Raw genomic sequence first — 17,953 nt, 5'->3', positions numbered from 1 at the left:
CATGTTTAGACCAATAAGATGGCTAGAATGTATTTAGGAATATCCGACCTAGACCAATAAGATGGCTAGTAATCGATTTTAGGGAGATTTGGCTTAGGTGCGCTAAAACCGACTTAGGTACAGATTCGTTATGCCCGAATTAGCAAATATGTGTGTAAATTTATGTCATTCCAAGTCATTTCCCAAGGGGGATTCCGAAGCCTTGGTGTTCATCTCATATTTGTTAAATCATCTCATTTGCATTAGTTGCATCCTAATTCTAAGAAAATACCAAAAACACTTTGCTCTTTGCTTGTTTTAGTTGAATTACCAAACCAAACAATCTTGAGTTGAATTTTACTTTTGTTTGCATTGTCCATATATACATACAAATATACATTTGGATTAAACATAACACCGTCCCTGTGGATTCGACCCTTGCTTATCATTGTGCTGTAGTCGCCGACTAGTACACTTGCTAGTAAGGTTAATTTAGACCCAACAAGTTTATGGCGCCGTTGCCGGGGATGGTAGCTTACGTTTGATCCATTTTTGTTATTTGTCCATAATTTTTTTTTTCCTTTGTTTGTACATAATATTTGTTAACTAATTTTTCTTTTGTTGGCATATGCTTCGAGATGGAATATCCTCCACCATGTGCTTATCAGGGAGCAGGTTTTTATGGGTCGAGCTTATATTTGCAAGGATATAATGCAAGGACAACTCCTCCAAACCATGCCCCATATCCACCATGCAACTCCTTCTCCAACACTTATAACTCTGGAAGGTGTGAACGACCTCAATTCCTATGGAACAACTACCAGCATCAATTTGTTCCTACACAAGCAACACCACCACCATTGCTTGAGCAAGCACAAGACTCATCTCTACAAGACATACTAAATGCATTGGTTACGAGTACCCAAAAGTTGAAAGCAAACACTCAAGCTTGTAGAGAGGAGATGTGTCAATGGGCTTCACCACCACCGCCTGAGCAAAGACATGAGTCATCTTTGGATGACATACTCGATTCCTTAAATGTGAGTACCCAAAATTTAGCAGAGGCAACGCATAGGATGGTATCAAACAAAAATCAGCTTTGCCAACCTATGATGAAAACAAGTGAGGGGAAAGATATATGTGAGACAACTCAAGCAGTTACATTAAGCAATGACAAAAAGTTGGAGCTTAGAGGAAAAATTGAGTATAATTATGTGGATGAAGAGGAGTATGAGATAATGCTTCTCACTTCACTTTCGGAGATGGATCCACCAATGAAGGAGGGCATTGATTTAGAAGAATCAGAGAAGTCTCCATCAGCTGCAGAATGTGAGATAGTTTCAATCGAACAAGAAATTAATGGACCTACATGGGTTGAGCAAGATATAGAAGAGAAAGCTCTTGTCGATTCCGAAAAAAATTTGAAAGCTGAAGATTTGGAGAACAAGTATGATGATAAGGTGGAGGCAGAATATGATAACTTTGTAGAGAGGCATGAGGATACCACACTCCACAATCAGGTGCTATCACCATTTGAAGCACAATTCATTGACTTTATTGGAGTTGAAGAGCTTAATGTAAATCTCAGTGCTTCCATAATGCAAATCCTGGAGGAAATTTTGCCAACAAAGAAAAAATGGAAGCTTCAACAAAGCATGGAGAGCTACATTGCAAGATCATTGAAGAAGCTTCCCCTCTACTCAAAATATCTCTTCCATTGGCATGGAAAACTACAATTTCAACCAAGAGGGCCAAAGGAATTTAGAGATAGAATCTTTTTGATGGGCACATCAAAGAAGGATGTTTGTGCCCTATTTATTGAGCCACTGCAAAGTGGTGGATCTCGTCTAGCTGAAGACAAGAGGAGGATGCATATAGACATTGAAGAATTGTGGCCAGGCCAGCACCCCAATCCACTCGATGCATGACTCTAACCCCCAGGTTGTATTGTTTCAACTTGTCCTCTTTTTAGTGCATTATTACATTGTTATGTTTTGCATTGAGGACAATGCATTCTTTAAAGTGTGGGGTGGTGGACTGCATATGGATTATCTTGTGCAAAATTTCACATGATTTTTATAGTAGCTGAATTTAAAAAAAAAAACAAAGAAATTGAAAATTTAAAAAAAAAATAAAATAAAATAAAATTTAGTGCTTGAATCTTGCATATTTATGGGAATTTTCTGTTGAATTGAGTGCTATATTGAAATGCAGCTAATCTTGGTTTGTGGAACCCATCATATCCTTCTATATGCTTGACGTCTACTCTATTGCATAATCACTTGAATTCACTTGCACAAGAATGTATGCTTGTGGGGTATGACTTGGGTGAATAGATGTTGAATGTGGACTTTCTTTAAGATGATCTAGAACACCGTGTTAGTGATATTCTTGGCACTAGTTAATTACATGCATGTTAAAAAAAATAAAATTGATGATGAATAAAAGCATGTCCCGCTCTTGTGATCTTGCTGAGTAACCGGGGCTCTTGTCTAACCAACTCGAGTTTCGCGTAAAAAGGTAAGACAATCTTGATGAACATCCTAGGCTAGCTTAACTTCGAAGCCTTTTCAACTCGAGTGATTGATCCGAGGTGTGCTTTATCACATAATGCCCTAAACCAACTGGTTGGGAGTCATTGGTTGAGAACTTGTTACATGGGTTGACTAGAAAGCTTAAAGGAGTGAGCATTGCACGGGCCTAGTAAGATGAAAATAAAAAAAAAATAAAAAATAAAAAAAAAAGAGAAGAAGAAGAAGAAGAGAAGTATGTATATAAATAAAAGTGCCTTGGTATTACTACTTGACTGTTCTTGGAATTCTTGGAATGTGACTATGTTTGGCGCCTATGAACTCTTGGAAGCCAAATAATTATACATTTCTTCTTTGCACGCACTTAATGTAGACGAAGTGATTGAGTAGACGAATAATCTTCATTGAGTATATGTTTGGATGAAGTGTGGGGTCTCCACATCTTTTTGATTGCATGGCATTGATGTATATTGTTTCGATTCTAGTGATTTCCCTCCCATATGTTTGATTTGACTTATCTTGAAACGTTTGTGGGTGTCGTTCTTGTAAGCCCTCAGGAGACAAAACTCCTCCACTAGGGACACCTAGGGGTTTAACGGCTTGTTGCATATGCTAAATGCAATCGCGATTCCTGCGTTAGTGAGTTAGGATGTTAGTTGGTAGATGTACTTTGTTTAGTTTTACTTGAGGACAAGTAAGGTTTAAGTGTGGGGTGTTTGATAGTTATGATGATACCTATTGTTTTTGGTAGAAATATCCCCCTCTTAAGCTTTCTTTTGATAAATAATGAGTGTATTTATGTGTTGATTTGTATTTTGATAGGTTGATTGCGGTTTGGATGAAAAGCGACGGAAAAAGGGCTGAATTGAAGAAAATGTCCACCGACCTTCGTGTGTTCAAATAGTCATAACTTTCTGTCACGTTATTGGAATTGAGCGCAACAAAAGGCATTGGAAACTAGACATCTCAAGCTTTCCGTAGAATCTAAAATCATGCAAATCGGAGGTCATATGGAGAAGTTATGGTCATTTGAATCATGTGCCTAGGGGTAACGCGCCTAGGCGTGGCGCGCCTAGGCGCACAAATTGTGCACGCCCAGGATCACTCCTGCACGCCCAGTCCAGAGAGTTGGACTTGAATTTTAAGTTGTGCACGCCTAGGCGTGAAAAGCAATTTTCTGAGGTGTTTTAAGTCGCGATTTGTTCGAGCTACGGGAGACTTTTTAACCTAGAACTGATTTTCTGGGGAGCGAAAACAGAGGGGGAAGGTGATTCTTGGAGCTAGGAGGAGAGATTCTTCAACTCCACTTGGATCTACTCAACACATTGGGTTTATTCATGCCTTTCTCATCTATTCTCTTGTGTTTTCCTCTCATTATGTGTAACTAAATCTCTTGTGCCAAGGCTAGGATGAAGCCTTGGGTTTGATGACTTTGTTTATGACTTGATTTACATACATATGAGTTGATTTGGGTATAAATATTGTGTTTCTATGTTTGATTGCAATTTATTCATGCTTGTGGTGTTTGGCCAACACTTTAGGTTTTTGGATGAAATTGTTTGGAGAATTTGCTTAGACAATAATATGTCAAGTAGATTATGCTTCTTGAAACACTTGATTATGAATGTGTCTCCCTTTAATTAGGTGACAATTTGTATGAATCCTAATCTCCATAGAACTCCATGAATTCCTATGCATGTTTAGACCAATAAGATGGCTAGAATGTATTTAGGAATATCCGACCTAGACCAATAAGATGGCTAGTAATCGATTTTAGGGAGATTTGGCTTAGGTGCGCTAAAACCGACTTAGGTACGGATTCGTTATGCCCGAATTAGCAAATATGTGTGTAAATTTATGTCATTCCAAGTCATTTCCCAAGGGGGATTCCGAAGCCTTGGTGTTCATCTCATATTTGTTAAATCATCTCATTTGCATTAGTTGCATCCTAATTCTAAGAAAATACCAAAAACACTTTGCTCTTTGCTTGTTTTAGTTGAATTACCAAACCAAACAATCTTGAGTTGAATTTTACTTTTGTTTGCATTGTCCATATATACATACAAATATACATTTGGATTAAACATAACACCGTCCCTGTGGATTCGACCCTTGCTTATCATTGTGCTGTAGTCGCCGACTAGTACACTTGCTAGTAAGGTTAATTTAGACCCAACAGTTGCACCCCTCCCACCTTTTTTTTCCTCAATCATCACTTCGTTCTCTCATATTCTTCTCCTCCTCCAAATTTCGTATTCTTTTGGTGGGTGGACGTTGTGTAGTTTGCAAGCGGATAGTTCTTGAAAAGACGCGCGAAATAAATACATTTCAAGAAAAAAGGGGTAGCGGAAAAGAACGCAGCGCGCTTCCAGACTTGTGCGGAAGGAAAAGTTTATAAACATGCACGTTGGGAAACAATTTCGGGTGCGATCATACCAGGACTAATGCACCGGATCTTGTCATATCTCTGAAGTTAAACGTGCTTGGGCGAGAGTAGTGCTAGGATGGGCGACCTTTTCGGAAGTCCTAGTGTTGCACCCCTGCCACCTTTTTTTTCCTCGATCGTCACTTCTATCTCTCATATTCTTCTCCTCCTCCAACTTTCGTATTCTTTTTTTGGGTGGACATTGTGTAGTTTGCAAGCGGATAGTTCTCGTAAAGACGCGCGAAATAAATTCAATTCGAGAAAAAAGGGATAGCAGAAAGAAACGTAGCTCGCGTGCAAGCTTGTGCGGAAGGAAGAGTTTATAAACATAAACGTTGAGAAATAATTTCATGTGCGATCATTCCAGCACTAATGCACCGGATCCCATCAGAACTCCAAAGTTAAAGGTGCTTGGGCGAGAGTAGTGCTGGGTTGGGTGACCTCTTCAGAAGTCCTCATGTTGCACTCCTCCCACCTTTTTTTTCCTCTATCATCACTTCGTTCTCTCATATTCTTGTCCTCCTCCAACATTCGTATTCTTTTTGTGGGTGGACATTGTGTAGTTTGCAAGCGGATAGTTCTCAAAAAGTTACGTGAAATAAATACAATTAGAGAAAAAAGGGATACCGGAAAGGAACGCAGCGTGCGTGCAAGTTTGTGCGGAAGGGAGAGTTTATAAACATAAACGTTGAGAAACAATTTCGGGTGCAATCATACCAGCACTAATGCATTGGATCCCATTAGAACTCCGAAGTTATACGTGCTTGGGCGAGAGTAGTGCGAGGATGGGTGACCTCCTGGGAAGTCCTCGTGTTGCTCCCCTCCCACGTTTTTTTTCCTCGATCGTCACTTCGTTCTCTCATATTCTTCTCCTCCTTCAACTTTCGTATTCTTTATGCGGATGGACATTGTGTAGTTTGCTTGCGTATAGATCTCGAAAAGATGCGTGAAATGAATACAATTCGAGAAAAAAAGGATAGCGGAAAGGAACGCAGTGCGCGTGCACACTTGTGCGGAAGGAAGAGTTTATAAACATGCACGTTGGGAAACAATTTCGGGAGCGATCATCCCAGGACTAATGCACCGGATCTTGCTATAACTCTGAAGTTAAACGTGCGTGGGCGAGAGTAGTGCTAGGATGGGTGCCCTCTTCGGAAGTCCTCGTGTTGCACCCCTCCCACCTTTTTTTTCCTCGATCGTCACTTCTCTATCTCATATTCTTCTCCCCCTTCAACTTTCGAATTCTTTTTGTGGGTGCACATTGTGTAGTATGCAAGCGGATAGTTCTTGAAAAGACGCGCGAAATAAATACAATTCGAGAAAAATGGGATAGCGGAAAGGAACGCAGCGCGCGTGCAAGCTTGTGCGGAAGGAAGAGTTTACAAACATAAACGTTGAGAAACAATTTCGTGTTCGATCGTTCCGGCACTAATGCACCGGATCCCATCAGAACTTCGAAGTTAAAGGTGCTTGTGCGGGAGTAGTACTACGACGGGTGTCCTCCTAGGAAGTCCTTGTGTTGCACCCCTCCCACCTTTTTTTTCCTCGATCCTCACGTCGTTCTCTCATATTCTTCTGCTCATCCAACTTTCGTATTCTTTTTGTGGGTGGACATTGTGTAATATGCAAGCGGATAGTTCTTGAAATCACGCGCGAAATAAATACAATTCGAGAAAAAAGGGATAGCGGAAAGGAACGCAGCGCGCGTGCAAGCTTGTGCGGAAGGAAGAGTTTACAAACATAAACGTTGAGAAACAATTTCGTGTTCGATCGTTCCGGCACTAATGCACCGGATCCCATCAGAACTTCGAAGTTAAAGGTGCTTGGGCGGGAGAAGTACTACGACGGGTGTCCTCCTGGGAAGTCCTCGTGTTGCACCCCTCCCACCTTTTTTTTCCTCGATCCTCACGTCGTTCTCTCATATTCTTCTGCTCCTCCAACTTTCATATTCTTTTTGTGGGTGGACATTGTGTAGTTTGCAAGCGGATAGTTCTCGTAAAGACGCGCGAAATAAATTCAATTTGAGAAAAAAGGGATAGCAGAAACAAACGCAGCTCGCGTGCAAGCTTGTGCGGAAGGAAGAGTTTATAAACATAAATGTTGAGAAACAATTTCGTGTGCGATCATTCCAGCACTAATGCACCGGATCCCATCAGAACTCCAAAGTTAAAGGTGCTTGGGCGAGAGTAGTGCTGGGCTGGGTGACCTCTTCGGAAGTCCTCATGTTGCACCCCTCCCACCTTTTTTTTCCTCTATCATCACTTCGTTCTCTCATATTCTTGTCCTCCTCCAACTTTCGTATTCTTTTTGTGGGTGGACATTGTGTAGTTTGCAAGCGGATAGTTCTCAAAAAGTTGCGCGAAATAAATACAATTAGAGAAAAAAGGGATAGCGGAAAAGAACGCAACGCGCGTGCAAGCTTGTGCGGAAGGGAGAGTTTATAAACATAAACGTTGAGAAACAATTACGGGTGCACTTATACCAGCACTAATGCATTGGATCCTATTAGAACTCCGAAGTTATACGTGCTTGGGAGAGAGTAGTGCGAGGATGGGTGACCTATTGGGAAGTCCTCGTGTTGCACCCCTCCCACCTTTTTTTCCCTCGATCATCACTTCGTTCTCTCATATTCTTCTCCTCCTCCAACTTTCGTATTGTTTATGCGGATGGACATTGTGTAGTTTGCACGCGCATAGTTCTCAAAAAGACGCGCGAAATAAATACAATACGAGAAAAAAGGGATAGCGGAAAGGAACGCAGCGCGCGTGCAGACTTGTGCGGAAGGAAGAGTTTATAAACATGCACGTTGGGAAACAATTTCGGGTGTGATCATACCAAGACTAATGCACTGGATCTTGTCATAACTCTGAAGTTAAACGTGCTTGGGCGATAGTAGTGCTAGGATGGGTGACCTCTTCGAAAGTCCTCGTGTTGCACCCCTCCCACCTTTTTTTTCCTCGATCGTCACTTCTTTCTCTTATATTCTTCTCCTCCTCCAACTTTTGTATTCTTTTTGTGGGTGGACATTGTGTTGTTTGCAAGCGGATAGTTCTTGAAAAGACGCGCGAAATAAATACAATTCGAGAAAAAAGGAATAGCGGAAAGGAACGCAGCGCGCGTGAAAGCTTGTGCGGAAGGAAGAGTTTACAAACATAAACGTTGAGAAACAATTTCGTGTGCGATCGTTCCAGCACTAATGCACCGGATCCCATCAGAACTCCGAAGTTAAAGGTGCTTATGCGGAAGGAAGAGTTTACAAACATAAACGTTGAGAAACAATTTTGGGTGCGATCATGCCAGCACTAATGAACCGGATCCCTTCAGAACTCCAAAGTAAAACGTGCTTGGGCGAGAGTAGTACTAGGATGGGTGAGCTCCTGGGAAGTCCTCGTGTTGCACCCCCCACCTTTTTTTTCCTCAATCGTCACTTCGTTCTCTCATATTCTTCTCCTCCTCCAACTTCTGTATTCTTTCTGTGGGTGGACATCGTGTAGTTTGCAAGCGCATAGTTCTAGAAAAGATGCGCGAAATAAATACAATTCGAGAAAAAAGGGATAGTGGAAAGGAACGCAGGGCCCGTGCAAGCTTGCGCGGAAGGAAGAGTTTATAAACATAAACGTTGAGAAACAATTTCGGGTGCGACCATACCAGAACCAATGCACCGGATCCCATCACAACTCCAATGTTAAACGTGCTTGGGCGAGAGTAGTACTAGGATGGATGACCTCCTGGGAAGTCCTCGTGTTGCACCTATCCCTACTTTTTTTTCCTCGATCGTCACTTCGTTCTCTCATATTCTTCTCCTCCTCCAACTTCCGTATTTTTTTTGTAGGTGGACATTGTGTAGTTTGCAAACGCATAGTTCTCGAAAAGACGCCAGAAATAAATACAATTCGAGAAAAAAGGGATAGCGGAAAGGAACGCAGCGCGCTTGCAAGCTTATGCGGAAGGAAGAGTTTACAAACATAAACGTTGAGAAACAATTTCGGGTGCGATCATACCAGCACAAATGCATCGGATCCCTTCAGAACTCCGAAGTTAACCGTGCTTGGGCTAGAGTAGTACTAGGATGGGTGACCTCCTGGGAAGTCCTCATGTTGCACCCCTCCCACCTTTTTTTTCCTCGATCGTCACTTCGTTCTCTCATATTCTTCTCCTCCTCCAACTTCAGTTTTTTTTTGTGGGTGGACATTGTGTAGTTTGCAAGCCCATAGTTCTCGAAAAAACGCACAAAATAAATACAATTCGAGAAAAAAGGGATAGCGGAAAGGAACGTAGCGCCGGTGCATGCTTGTACGGAAGGAAGAGTTTATAAACATAAACGTTGAGAAACAACTTTGGTTGCGATCATACCAGCATTAATGCACCGGATCCCATCAGAACTCCGAAGTTAAACGTGCTTGGGCAAGAGTAGTACTAGGATGGGTGACCTCTTGGGAAGTCCTCGTGTTGCACCCCTCCCACCTTTTTTTTCCTTGATCGTCACTTCGTTCTCTCATATTCTTCTCCTCCTCCAACTTCCATATTCTTTTTGTTGGTGGACATTGTGCAGTTTGCAAGCGCAAAGTACTCGATAAGACGCGCGAAATAAATACAATTCGAGAAAAAAGGGATAGCGGAAAGAAACGCAGCGCGTGTGCAACCTTTTGCAGAAAGAAGAGTTTATAAACATAAACGTTGAGAAACAATTTCGGGTGCGATCATAGCAGGACTAATGCCCTGGATCCCATCAGAACTGCGAAGTTAAACGTGCTGGGGCGAGAACAGTACTAGGATGGGTGACCTCCTGGGAAGTCCTCGTGTTGCACCCCTCCCACCTTTTTTTTCCTCGATCGTCACTTCGTTCTCTCATATTCTTCTCCTCCTGCAACTTTCGTATTCTTTCTGTGGATGGACATTGTGTAGTTTGCAAGCGCATAGTTCTCGAAAAGACGCGCGAAATAAAAACAATTCGAGAAAAAAGGGATAGCGAAAAGAAATGCAGCGCGCGTGCAGACTTGTGCGGAAGGAAGAGTTTATAAGCATGAACGTTGAGAAACAATTTCGGGTGCGATCATACCAACACTAATGCACCGGGTCTCGTCAGAAGTCTGAAGTTAAACTTGCTTGGGCGAGAGTAGTGCTAGGATGGGTGACCTCTTCGAAAGTCCTTGTGTTGCACCCCTCCCACCTTTTTTTCCTCAATCTTCACTTCGTTCTCCTATATTCTTCTCCTCCTCCTCCAACTTTCGTATTCTTTTTGTGGGTGGACATTGTGTAGTTTGCAAGCGGATAGTTCTCGAAAAGACGCGCGAAATAAATACAATTCGAGAAAAAAGGGATAGAGGAAAGGAACGCAGCGGGCGTGCAAACTTGTGTGGAAGGAAGAGTTTATAAACATAAACGTTGAGGAACAATTTTGGGTGCGATCATACCAGCAGTAATGCATCGGATCCCATCGGAACTCCGAAGTTAAACGTGCTTGGGCGAGTGAATTACTAGGATGGGTGACCTCCTGGGAAGACCTCGTGTTGCACCCCTCCCACCTTTTTTTCCTGGATCGTCACTTCGTTCTCTCATATTCTTCTCCTCGTTCAAGTTTCGTATTCTTTCTGTGGGTGGACATTGTGTACTTTGCAAGCACATAGTTATCAAAAAGATGAGCGAAATAAATACAATTCAAGAAAAAAGAGATAGCGGAAAGGAACACAGTGCTCGTGCAAGCTCGTGCGGAGGGAAGAGTTTATCTACATAAACGTTGAGAAACAATTTCGGGTGTGATCATACCAGCACTAATGCACCGGATCCCAACAAAACTCCGAAGTTAAACGTGCTTGGGCGAGAGTGGTACTAGGATGGGTGACCTCCTGGCAAGTCCTCGTGTTGCACCCTCCCACCTTTTCTTTCCTCGATCGTAACTTCGTTCTCTCATATTCTTCTCCACCTCCAACTTGCGTATTTTTTTTGTGGGTGGACATTGGGTAGTTTGCAAGCGCATAGTTCTTGAAAGGACATGCGAAATAAATTCAATTCGAGAAAAAAGGGATAGCGGAAAGGAACGCAGTGCACGCGTAATCTTGTGCGGAAGGAAGAGTTTATATACAGAACCGTTGAGAAACAATTTCGGGTGCGATCATACCAGCACTAATGCACTGGATCCCATCAGAACTCCGAAGTTAAACGTGCTTGGGCGAGAGTAGTACTAGGATGGGTGACCTCCTGGCAAGTCCTCGTGTTGCACCCCTCCCAGCTTTTTTTCCTCGATTGTAACTTCGTTTTGTCATATTCTTCTCCTCCTCCAACTTGCGTATTTTTTTTATGGGTGGACATTGTGTACATTGCAAGCGCATAGTTCTAAAAAAGACGAGCGAAATAAATGCAATTCAAGAAAAAGGAGATAGCGGAAAGGAACACTGCGCGCCAGTAAGCTCGTGCGGAGGGAAGAGTTATATACATAAACGTTGAGAAACAATTTCGGATGCGATCATACCTGCACTAACTCTAGTGCCATATCTTCTGTGCTCTCCTCGCCCTAACTCTAGTGCCATATCCACCGTCTCATCATAAGTCCTCACCCTAGAAGCAATCACCATCATACAGATGCTTGGAAGTAGACCGTCTCGATATTTCTCAGCTTTGCTTTCATCATCTGGAGCATACTTCTTCCCATACTTGTACAACTCCTCATACTTCTTGGTATACTGTGACACTGTCATCTTAGTTGTCTGCACCAAATCAAGATACCGTTTGGCCTTATCCGCCTGGAAAGACTGTGGCACAAATAGTTGTATGAATAATAACTCAAAGGACACCCAAGTCAAATCATTCTTCTTTTGATCCAAGGAATCCCACTACTCAAAAGCTATCCCCCTCAAATAATATGAGATCAACATCATCCTCCTATTGTCCGGTATAGCCAAGGTATCCAATCGCCTGCTCATCTGGCGCAACCACTCCCCAGCCTCAAAACCCTCCCCCTCTCCAGAAAACTCTGGGGGATTTGTCTTACGCAGCTGCTCCATCTCATATAACTCTCGTCACAACCTCGGCACAACTCTATCCTCAATATCAACTCCTAAAACCTACCTCTAACCACGATCCATTGGTACCCTAATCATCTAAGTCTGTACCACCTGAGCTAGTAACCTCACTATCTCCACAATATCCCTCATAGATGTTGGTGGCTCCTCAATAGTAGGGAGGGTCACCTACACTCCTGGGGTCTACTTCAACTGCCCTGGTGGAACAACCGTGGTCCTCGCTTGCTGACCACTCCCTGTATGTGACTTGTCCTACACAATCCCCTCCTCCCATGCCCCTATATCAGAATCAAGTACCGACTCCTGTGTACTGGAAGTATGCCTTGTAGTACGTGTCATCCTACCACCTCGACACGAGGGCCTCCGCTGTACGAGAAGATCAAGTCGTCCTACGAGTGTCCATCTGCATCACCATAGATAATGCAATTCAACAAACAACTCAAACAAGAGTTTATGGAGAAAGAATACATACCGAATAAGTGGAGGTCGTGACATGGACTGGAGACTCATTAACATACTATACACACTTTCCTAGACCCATACACAGATCCTATATTTCGTAACCTGGCTTCGATACCAAAATGTAACGCCCTGACTCGGAATGCGTTACTTTTGCTACCGCCTAAATCGAACCACAAATTAATTCAATCATCACACCATCAAAAATTTTGACAACACCTCCCCATAATACGGAAGATGCCAACCTGGAGTAAATGCGCAGTAATATCACAAATATAATCACCACCTAGGCAAGACCTCAGGTCATCTAACAATTCATATCAAGGATAAATTCTCTAGTCTAAGCAGGGCCTCAGGCCACCTAACAAATCATATCATCAATAAATTCTCAAATCTAAGAAGGGCCTCAAGCCACCTGACAATCACACATTAATTCTCCACACACAATAACATATATAATCAACAACCAACGCAAGGAGCAATCCTACAAGCATAAGCAATCGTCATGACACAAAGTCCACAAACCCGGTTGGGGAGTACTGATCACATGGAGCGCCCTCCCAACCGTCCATCCCACCATCGAATTAGGGTATCACACAACATGTCTCAACCAAGAAAATGGATACGACAAAATACTAAAAACATAGTCAAATTTTTAGAATCATCTAGTCCTATTACTCTCTAGGAGTCTATCCATGTTACACACGCTCCTCCTGATCCATAACCCTGGTACTAGAACTAGACTCACCTGCGAGAAGGGAATCATGAAAAGAAAAGGGTGAACGAAAGGCGCAGTAGGGAATAATAAAGAGTAAGTGAATAATATAAGGCTGAAATATTAAAGGAAGACACAAATGCAACAATATGATAGCTAACTTCATGTACACCAAACACAAGTAGATAACCTCACCATACGAGATCCTAACTTGACCCACCAGCATCCCTATACATATCGGGACCCTGAACAGCCCAACGGCATCATCACGTGGTGCTTCTAAAACATATGGAATCCTGAGTCGACCCATCGGCATTCCCGTACTCATGAGAACCCTGAACGGCCCATCGGCATTCCACATTTCACATCAATCAAACCTAGGAGATATACGGGTCCATACCCAATATTTACCATACAACTACAATGCATGTCCAACATGGTGATGCAATAGGATATACATACAACCTACATATATATACTACTACATGATGCATGTTCAAGAATTATTCATGCTCAATGGAAGATTGAACAAGTAGGATATGCAATATAACTCAAGTCATACAACGAAGAAATCACAAAGTGGGATTGCGCTCCCTTAGGTGCAATTAAGGCGAGAATGGAATCATAATGAACAAAGAGAAAAGATAAACGTTCTTAATAGGAAGACATATTCAAAGAGAATAGCAAAGGGTGGAATTTCCCTACCTCGCACTCCTAAAAATTAGCTATGTAAACCAATACTCAACCTTGAATTCTCCGGCCTCAATCAACTTATTATTCGGTAAGCCCATCCTTCAATCAATATATAAACAACTTTAATTTCACATATCTAACACAAATTAACCCAATAAATCAAGAAACCATTACTTTCTCTTACCCAAAACTTTTCAAGTTCTTGAACTTCACCTACCCAAGCTTGCTACTCCAATCAACAATAGAATCTAGAAATGCAACTATAAACAGGTCTAAATCAACTATTAAATCATTAATTTCATCTAATTTAACGATTTCCCCCAAATCTACAAAACCCGTAAAACCCTAAGATTAATCTTCTCCAAATCTAACCCCAAAATTCAAATACAAAGTTGTAGAGATCTTACCCAAGTGTAGGCTCCTTCAATTGTACCTAAATAACAAGATTTTAATGTGTCAAAACCCAATTTGCAGCAACTAAGGAAAGGAGAACAAGTTTGACTTAAATACCTTGATTTGGAGCTAAATGAGTGAACTAAAGGCTTGCATGAATGTTGGCCGAAAAAGATGGTTGGCCAGCGACCAAAACTGACCGAAAAAATGGCTGGTGGGAGGTGATAGCTGCTGGTCCGTGGAGGAGAATGGAAAGAAGTGAGAGCAACGAAAAAAGAAACAAGAAGGAAGAAAAGAAGAAGAAAGAAAAAGAGAGATGGGGGAGGAGCCGATTCTGTCATCATTTTTTTTCTTTTTTATAAATGACTAATGTGTCCTCTAAATTTTTAGATTTACAGTTTTTCCCTTATACTTAAACTAACCATTTCTTTTATAATTATTTATTTTTTTATTTTTTTTATTTTTAAAATTTAGTCAATCTTAGATATTTTCGGGTCGGGGTATTACAAACGCAGCGCGCGTGGAAGTTGTGCGGAAGGAAGAGTTTATATAGATAAACGATAATAAATACATTCGGGTCTGATCATACCAGCACTAATGCACCGGATCCCATCATAACTCCGAAGTTAAAAGTGTTTGGGCGAGAGTTGTACTAGGATGGGTGACCTCTTCGGAAGTCCTCGTGTTGCACCCCTCCCACATTTTTTTCCCTCGATCGTCTTTTCGTTCTCTCATATTCTTCTCCTCCTACAACATGTGTATTTTGTTTTGTGGGTGAACATTGTGTAGTTTGCAAGCGTATAGTTCTCGAAAAGACACGTGAAATAAATATTTTCTCGAGAAAAAAGGGATAGCGGAAAGACACCAATGCGCGTGCAAGCATGTGCGGAAGGAAGAGTTTATATACATAAACGTTGAGAAACAATTTCGAGTGCGATCATACCAGTGCTAATGCACCGGATCCCATCAGAACTCTGAAGTTATACGTGCTTGGGCGAGAGTAGTACTAGGATGGGTGACCTCTTGTGTAGTACTCGTGTTGCACCCCTCCCACCTTTTTTTCCTCGATCATCACTTCATTCTCTCATATTCTTCTCCTCCTCCAACTTGCATATTTTTTTTACGGATGGACATTGTGTAGTTTGCAAGCGCATAGTTCTCAAAAAGACACGTGAAATAAATATTGTCTCTAGAAAAAAGAGATAGCGGAAAGGAAGGCAGTGCTCGTGAAGGCTTGTGCTGAAGGAAGAGTTTATATACACAAACGTTGAGAAACAATTTCGGGCTCGATCATACCAACACTAAAGCACAGGATCCCATCAGAACTATGAAGTTAAGCGTGTTTGGGCGAGAGTAGTTCTAGGATGGGTGACCTCCCGGGAAGTCCTCGTGTTGCTACCCTCCAACCTTTTTTTTCCTCAATCGTCACTTCGTTCTCTGATATTCTTCTACTCCTCCAACTTGCGTATTTTTTTTGTGGGTGGACATTGTGTAGTTTGCAAGCGTATAGTTCTCAAAAACACAAGTGAAATAAATATTTTCTAGAGAAAAAAGGGATAGCGAAAAGGAACGCAGCGTGCGTGCAAACTTGTGCGAAAGAAAGACTTTCTATACATAAACGTTGACAAACAATTTCGGGTGCCATCATACCAACACTACTGCACCGAATCCCATCAGAACTCCGAAGTTAAACGTGCTTGTACGAGAGTAGTACTAGGATGGGTGACCTCTTGGTAAGTCCCTGTGTTGCACCCCTCCTACCTATTTTTTCCTCGATCGTCACTTAGTTCTCTCATATTGTTCTCCCAATCCAACTTGGCTTTTTTTTTGTGGGTGGACATTGTGTAGTTTGCAAGTGGATAGTTCACGAAAAGACACGCGAAATAAATATTTCCTCACGGAAAAAGGGATAGCGGAAAGGAATGCAGCGCTCGTGCAAGCTTTTGCGGAAGAAAGAGTTTCTATACATAAACGTTGACAAACATTTTCGGGTGCGATCATACCAACACTACTGCACCGGATCCCATCAAAACTCCATAGTTAATCGTGCTTCGGGGAGAGTAGTACTAGAATGGGTGACCTCCTGGGAAGTCCTCGTGTTGCACCCCTCCCACCTTTTTTTTCCTCGATCGTCACTTCGTTCTCTCATATTCTTCTCCTCCTCCAACTTGCATATTTTTTTTGTGGGTGAACATTATGTAGTTTGCAAGCTAATAGTTCTTGAAAAGACACGCGAAATAAATATTTTCTCGAGGAAAAAGGGATAGTGGAAAGGAACGCAGCGTGCGTGCGAGCTTGTGCTGAATGAAGAGTTTATATACATAAACGTAGAGAAAAAATTTCCCGTGCAATCATACCAGTCCTAATGCATTGGATCCCATCAATACTTCGAAGTTAAACGTGCTTGGGCGAGAAAAGTACTAGGTTGGGTAACCTCTTGGGAACACCTCGTGTTGCACCCCTCCCACCTTTTTTTTCCTCGATCGTCACTTAGTTCTCTCATATTCTTCTCCCCCTCCAACTTGCTTTTTTTTTTGGGTGGACATTGTGTAGTTTGCAAACGCATAGTTCTTGAAAAGACACGCAAAATAAATATTTTCTCGAGAAAAAAAGGGATCGTGAAAAGGAACGCAGCCCGTGTAGGGATCGCCATTTGGCACGCGGGCCTAAGCCTGGACCGGGCCCGCAGTTCAAAGCCCAGCCCGGCCCGACCACTTGGGCGGGCCTGGGCTCTTTTTTTGGGGTCGGGCCCGACCAGAAGCTTGACACCTCATGCCAATTTTGGACCGGCCCGAGCCCGAGCCCGAGCAAGACCCAAGCCCGACATTATTTATTTATATATATATATATATATATAATATGTATATATTTACCTATACTATATATAACATATATATATACGGACACACACAGAGACAGTGCATGCATTGTCTGCATGTATATATATATACATATACATATACATACATATATATATATATATATATATATATATATATATATATATATATATATATATATATGTATATGTAAATATAATATATACGTATATATATAATATATAATATATATGTGTGAGTATATATATATATTATTGCAATTTATGTGTATATATATATACATAATATGTATATATTACACATGCATATATATAATATATTTTCCTCAAATAATACATATATAAATATTACATAGTAAAAAATTCGGGCCCGACCCAAGGCCCGGCCCGGCCCATGCCGGGCCTAGTCCTCATTTTGAGAGCCGAGCCCAACCCATGCACGGGCCCAACCCGAAGCCCGATCCTCAAAATAGGGCCCGGGCCTCATATTTCTGGCCCAGCCTGGTCCGGCCTGGCCCGATGCCGAGCGCTAAGCGTGTGTGCAAGCTTGTGCGGAAAGAAGAGTTTATATACATAAACCTTGACAAACAATTTCGGGTGCTATCATACCAACACTAATGCATCGAATCCCATCAGAACTCCGAAGTTAAACGTGCTTGGGGGAGAGTAGTAGTAGGATGGGTGACCTCTTTGGAAGTCCTCGTGTTGCACCCCTCCCACCTTTTTCTTCCTCAATCGTCACTTCGTTCTCTCATATTTTTCTCCTCCTCCAACTTGTGTATTGTTTTTCGTAGGTGGACATTGTGTAGTTTGCAAGCGCATAGTTCTCGAAGAAACACACAAAGTAAATATTTTGTCGAGAAAAAATTGATAGCGGAAACTAACGCAGTGCGCATGCAA

At 42.0% G+C, this 17,953-nt stretch overlaps 14 non-coding genes and 11 pseudogenes across 14 annotated transcripts; all 25 read left to right on the top strand.

Moving 5' to 3' along the window:
• The first annotated feature begins 4,932 nt into the window (after positions 1-4,932).
• Positions 4,933-5,051, top strand: LOC120008260 (annotated as a pseudogene).
• A 234-nt stretch (positions 5,052-5,285) lies between these two features.
• LOC120008232 lies at positions 5,286-5,404 on the top strand. The gene has a single exon (XR_005470404.1). It is a non-coding gene; the product is annotated as a 5S ribosomal RNA (ribosomal RNA).
• Positions 5,405-5,638: 234 nt separating this feature from the next.
• LOC120008217 lies at positions 5,639-5,757 on the top strand. The gene has a single exon (XR_005470389.1). It is a non-coding gene; the product is annotated as a 5S ribosomal RNA (ribosomal RNA).
• Positions 5,758-5,991: 234 nt separating this feature from the next.
• On the top strand, positions 5,992-6,110 carry LOC120008281 (annotated as a pseudogene).
• A 234-nt stretch (positions 6,111-6,344) lies between these two features.
• On the top strand, positions 6,345-6,463 carry LOC120008257 (annotated as a pseudogene).
• Positions 6,464-6,697: 234 nt separating this feature from the next.
• LOC120008230 lies at positions 6,698-6,816 on the top strand. The gene has a single exon (XR_005470402.1). It is a non-coding gene; the product is annotated as a 5S ribosomal RNA (ribosomal RNA).
• A 234-nt stretch (positions 6,817-7,050) lies between these two features.
• On the top strand, positions 7,051-7,169 carry LOC120008221. Its single transcript, XR_005470393.1, has one exon. It is a non-coding gene; the product is annotated as a 5S ribosomal RNA (ribosomal RNA).
• A 234-nt stretch (positions 7,170-7,403) lies between these two features.
• On the top strand, positions 7,404-7,522 carry LOC120008262 (annotated as a pseudogene).
• A 234-nt stretch (positions 7,523-7,756) lies between these two features.
• LOC120008283 lies at positions 7,757-7,875 on the top strand (annotated as a pseudogene).
• Positions 7,876-8,218: 343 nt separating this feature from the next.
• Positions 8,219-8,337, top strand: LOC120008210. The gene has a single exon (XR_005470382.1). It is a non-coding gene; the product is annotated as a 5S ribosomal RNA (ribosomal RNA).
• Positions 8,338-8,569: 232 nt separating this feature from the next.
• LOC120008227 lies at positions 8,570-8,688 on the top strand. Its single transcript, XR_005470399.1, has one exon. It is a non-coding gene; the product is annotated as a 5S ribosomal RNA (ribosomal RNA).
• Positions 8,689-8,922: 234 nt separating this feature from the next.
• On the top strand, positions 8,923-9,041 carry LOC120008205. Its single transcript, XR_005470378.1, has one exon. It is a non-coding gene; the product is annotated as a 5S ribosomal RNA (ribosomal RNA).
• A 233-nt stretch (positions 9,042-9,274) lies between these two features.
• Positions 9,275-9,393, top strand: LOC120008161. Its single transcript, XR_005470334.1, has one exon. It is a non-coding gene; the product is annotated as a 5S ribosomal RNA (ribosomal RNA).
• A 234-nt stretch (positions 9,394-9,627) lies between these two features.
• Positions 9,628-9,746, top strand: LOC120008228. Its single transcript, XR_005470400.1, has one exon. It is a non-coding gene; the product is annotated as a 5S ribosomal RNA (ribosomal RNA).
• A 234-nt stretch (positions 9,747-9,980) lies between these two features.
• Positions 9,981-10,099, top strand: LOC120008261 (annotated as a pseudogene).
• A 236-nt stretch (positions 10,100-10,335) lies between these two features.
• On the top strand, positions 10,336-10,454 carry LOC120008191. Its single transcript, XR_005470364.1, has one exon. It is a non-coding gene; the product is annotated as a 5S ribosomal RNA (ribosomal RNA).
• Positions 10,455-10,687: 233 nt separating this feature from the next.
• On the top strand, positions 10,688-10,806 carry LOC120008206. Its single transcript, XR_005470379.1, has one exon. It is a non-coding gene; the product is annotated as a 5S ribosomal RNA (ribosomal RNA).
• Positions 10,807-11,039: 233 nt separating this feature from the next.
• LOC120008158 lies at positions 11,040-11,158 on the top strand. The gene has a single exon (XR_005470331.1). It is a non-coding gene; the product is annotated as a 5S ribosomal RNA (ribosomal RNA).
• A 3,631-nt stretch (positions 11,159-14,789) lies between these two features.
• On the top strand, positions 14,790-14,908 carry LOC120008215. Its single transcript, XR_005470387.1, has one exon. It is a non-coding gene; the product is annotated as a 5S ribosomal RNA (ribosomal RNA).
• Positions 14,909-15,143: 235 nt separating this feature from the next.
• LOC120008216 lies at positions 15,144-15,262 on the top strand. The gene has a single exon (XR_005470388.1). It is a non-coding gene; the product is annotated as a 5S ribosomal RNA (ribosomal RNA).
• Positions 15,263-15,496: 234 nt separating this feature from the next.
• Positions 15,497-15,615, top strand: LOC120008240 (annotated as a pseudogene).
• Positions 15,616-15,850: 235 nt separating this feature from the next.
• Positions 15,851-15,969, top strand: LOC120008248 (annotated as a pseudogene).
• Positions 15,970-16,203: 234 nt separating this feature from the next.
• On the top strand, positions 16,204-16,322 carry LOC120008243 (annotated as a pseudogene).
• Positions 16,323-16,557: 235 nt separating this feature from the next.
• LOC120008264 lies at positions 16,558-16,676 on the top strand (annotated as a pseudogene).
• Positions 16,677-17,648: 972 nt separating this feature from the next.
• LOC120008238 lies at positions 17,649-17,767 on the top strand (annotated as a pseudogene).
• The last annotated feature ends 186 nt before the right edge of the window (positions 17,768-17,953 follow it).

The sequence above is a fragment of the Tripterygium wilfordii genome, chromosome 10 (genome assembly GCF_013401445.1).
Source record: "Tripterygium wilfordii isolate XIE 37 chromosome 10, ASM1340144v1, whole genome shotgun sequence".
Lineage (NCBI taxonomy): Eukaryota > Viridiplantae > Streptophyta > Magnoliopsida > Celastrales > Celastraceae > Tripterygium > Tripterygium wilfordii.
This window is presented reverse-complemented; position numbering and strand designations above follow the sequence as displayed.